Below are 4,116 nucleotides of genomic sequence, written 5' to 3' on the forward strand. Positions count from 1 at the left end.
CGGCGCGTCCACGCAGCGTGCACGCAAGTGCGTCTTGAGGTACACACAATCAAATGGGAGAATGCACACGAGAACGCAACGCTGCCGCACCGCAAACGCGCCGCACCGTGTGCGGCACGCAATGTCAACGCATGCCCCACAGGAACGCTGCGGCGACGCAGCGTGAATTCACGCAGCGTCAATTAACGCTCGTGTGCATCGGCTCTAAATACCGCTTGGAAAACCGACTTTCGATCCGAGGCCCGCAGGGCCGAGTCACATATACCAATCAACTCAGCTCGACGAATAGACCATTCCCGTCTGACCTTACCCCCCTTTTTTATATTTTTCTTCGAAAGACATTTGGATTTCATGATCATTGCCGTTTTTGAATTTTTTTTATATGTATTCCTGATTTTCATACAATTTTTTGAAAACTCGAAAAATCTCTCCAATTTGTAATTAAAATCACCGTGCGAAGTAGTGTGTACACCCCTTGCATGTGGAGATGTTTTTTACTGTGGAGAATATGATTCCAACCCTAACGTCGTTCTGGCATGTTTACTTTTCAAACTGTCAAACCCCCATCGCCTCATCTCCTGCTGATTGTAGCAAGAAGACAGTCTTCGTCCCACTGCATATTTCGATAACGGAACCGTGGCCACAGGACCGACGAAAAAAGAACGACGGCAAAGCTGCTGACGAAGTAAGCAGAAGTCTTATCTGTCCAGCGGATCACCTGTTGTACCATCCCCAATCATTGTCAGTGACACAGAAGTATTGCTTTTTCTGATTTAAAATCCGGATCCAAGTCGGAAGAGCGGGAGTCCGTCCGTACTCCACAATCCTAACCGGTAGTGCCAGCGATTGAAGCCGCATCTAGTCCTGCACAACATCCTTCTAACGCTTCTCCTGTTTCCAGCGAGAAGACATCCGTGCGAAACGAGCTCCTCGCAGCATTCCAATCTCATACATAAGTTACCGCAGCACGCCACGACATCCATCCCATACCCCTCGGCAGTTTCAACGAAAATCTCATCCAGGCCCATGTCATCAACCTCGAACCGGCTCACAGTTCCTTGAAAACCTCGCCCCATTTCGATGGACTTTAGGATCGATTCCCTGGCACTGTCTTCAGCTTCCTCGGTGTCTTCCTCCAGAAGGTCATCTACCTACCGGAGGAAGCCTTCAATGACCCACAGATATTCAAAGCCATCAAATTCAAATCCGAATAATCGAAAGGACCGGAGAGCCTAGATAATGACAGCGATAAAATCGTCAAATGTTTCCGGTGGGAGTTTTGTGCTTCCCAACGCCATCGCCAGTCGGATTTAGCAGGATTTCACCAAAATGAGTACCCAGAGATCGGCGTCATCATTATCGCGAGCATCAGCCGTGCCAACTCCGGGTGAGCTCGACGTGTTACGGATAATGACGGTAAATACGGAAGCGGAAGACACAAAATTCTTGCTGTAGAACAACTTCAGCGGTCAGTACAACCAGTTTCGCCGGGGTATGGACGGAAGCGGAACCACCATGGATCTGGACGACGACGACGGCGAGAACTATTTACTGTGCGTACCTTCCTGCCCTGAAAGAGATACGACCACCATCAACCCGGAGGTGTTATACTAACAGCTACGTGAGTGTACGGAGAAGCTGTATACCGCTTCCTGACTCCGCTGTGCGTCTACCAGGTGGAAAACGTGGATGACCGGTTAACGACGGCGGTTATCATCGGGTTTGAGTATGGCCAGTCAACGTGACGTAGTTTTAGCGAAGAGGAAAAAAGGCAAGAAACAAACATGTTTTTCATGTTATATATTTTTGAAATAAACGTATTTTGTGCTATCAAACAATTTAAGGACGTGAACATTCTGATTGCTTTGAAGAATATCTAAGACTACCTACTAGAATTGGGTTCTTTAGGGGTATCCAGATTATTGCATAATCGAAATCTCCGTCCAAAAATTAGTCGAAATCCAAAATTTCATCATTTATGATGCCCGGGAACTATTTTTAAAATGCATTTAAAGTTTGTATGGGGAAATTTTTTTGTTCGGGGCGAACTGTCACTTCATCGATTGAACTGTCATTCTATCCACGGAAATTAAAACTGTTTTGTTTGTTTAACCATCAAAACGAAGGAATTGGAACGCAATAAAATCACGTTATACTCAGAAAAATGAGCTCTTTCGATTAGGCTAAAGAAAATGGCAATATTTAATTCACTAAACAACCCAATTGGCTTCTTTAGCGTTGTTGAGATAATTCCATATTCTGAATCTGCATGCCAAACTGAGCTTAAATCCAAATTTTCATGGATTTTGATGCCCGGGAACCTGTTTAAAAATCAATTTGAAGTTTGTATGGGAGCGATTTGTCGAATCACCCCTTGTCGCATTTTGTACTGGGTGGAGCTGTCAAACAGTTACCCAGCTGTCAAAAGGTGATTTTGAAAAAGCTCTTTGAAATTGATTTTAGGTACCAAAATAACGTTCTAAAAATCTGCAAAAAATCATAGTGGCTCAGAAAAAGGTGCTCTTTCGTATAAAATCAATAAATCGATACATTTTTCTTAATTTAAAAACCCAATTATTCAATAAAAATAAACTGGCCTATTTTAACGTTATGTGCGTCACCTAGCAAATTAAGTGGACTTGGTGAACCTTGTAAGGAAACATTCTGATTGAAATCGTTCAAAGCAAAAGTGACCTATGTTAAAGTAATCGTTATGTGCATCACCTAGCAACTAAAGAGGACTTGGTGAACCTTGTATAAGGAAACATTCTGATTACTAAAATCATTCAAAGTAAAAGTGATCTACTTTAAAGTAAACCTTACGTGCGTCACCTAGCAACTTAAGAGGACTTGGTGAACCTTCTTAAGGAAACATTCTGATTACTAACATAATCTAAAGCGAAAGTGATCTATATTAAAGTAATTGTTATGTGCATCACCTAGCAACTTAAGAGGACTTGGTGACCCTTTGAGGAAACATTCTGATTGAAATCTTCCAAAGCAAAAGTGACCTATGTCAAAGTAATCGTTATGGGACTTGGTGAACCTTTTAAGGAAACATTCTGATTGAAATTGTTCAAAGCAAAAGTGACTTATTTTAAAGTAATCGTTATGTGCATCACCTAGCAACTTAAGTGGACTTGGTGAACCTTGTATAAGGAAACATTCTGATTGAAATCGTTCAAATTGATTTGTCTTCATTAAAGAGACTTTCAGCTCCGCAATCGTTCAACGCAAAAGTGACCTATGTCAAAGTAATCATTATGTGCATCACCTAGCAACTTAAGAGGACTTGGTGAACCTTTTAAGGAAACATTCTAATTGAAATCTTTCAAAGCAAAAGTGACCTATGTCAAAGTAATCGTTATGTGCATCACCTAGCAACTTAAGAGGACTTGGTGAACCTTTTAAGGAAACATTCTAATTGAAATCTTTCAAAGCAAAAGTGACCTATGTCAAAGTAATCGTTATGTGCATCTCCTAGCAACTTAAGAGGACTTGGTGAACCCTTTAAGGAAGCTTTCTAATTGAAATATTCCAAAGCAAAAGTGACCTATGTCAAAGTAATCGTTATGTGCATCACCTAGCAACTTAAGAGGACTTGGTGAACCTTTTAAGGAAACATTCTAATTGAAATCTTTCAAAGCAAAAGTGACCAATGTCAAAGTAATCGTTATGTGCATCACCTAGCAACTTAAGAGGACTTGGTGAACCTTTTAAGGAAACATTCTAATTGAAATCTTTCAAAGCAAAAGTGACCTATGTCAAAGTAATCGTTATGTGCATCTCCTAGCAACTTAAGAGGACTTGGTGAACCTTTTAAGGAAACATTCTAATTGAAATCTTTCAAAGCAAAAGTGACCAATGTCAAAGTAATCGTTATGTGCATCACCTAGCAACTTAAGAGGACTTGGTGACCCTTTGAGGAAACTTTCTAATTGAAATCTTCCAAAGCAAAAGTGACCTATGTCAAAGTAATCGTTATGTGCATCTCCTAGCAACTTAAGAGGACTTGGTGAACCTTTTAAGGAAACATTCTAATTGAAATCTTTCAAAGCAAAAGTGACCAATGTCAAAGTAATCGTTATGTGCATCACCTAGCAACTTAAGAGGACT

At 41.1% G+C, this 4,116-nt stretch overlaps 1 long non-coding RNA gene across 1 annotated transcript; it reads left to right on the forward strand.

Annotated features, from left to right (window-relative positions):
- Window positions 1-316: 316 nt before the first annotated feature.
- LOC134285692 (uncharacterized) lies at window positions 317-3,625 on the forward strand. The gene is made up of 2 exons (XR_009996548.1): window positions 317-833; window positions 902-3,625. It is a non-coding gene; the product is annotated as an uncharacterized LOC134285692 (long non-coding RNA).
- Window positions 3,626-4,116: the final 491 nt, after the last annotated feature.

This window comes from Aedes albopictus, chromosome 1, assembly GCF_035046485.1.
Source record: "Aedes albopictus strain Foshan chromosome 1, AalbF5, whole genome shotgun sequence".
Classification (NCBI taxonomy): Eukaryota; Metazoa; Arthropoda; class Insecta; order Diptera; family Culicidae; genus Aedes; species Aedes albopictus.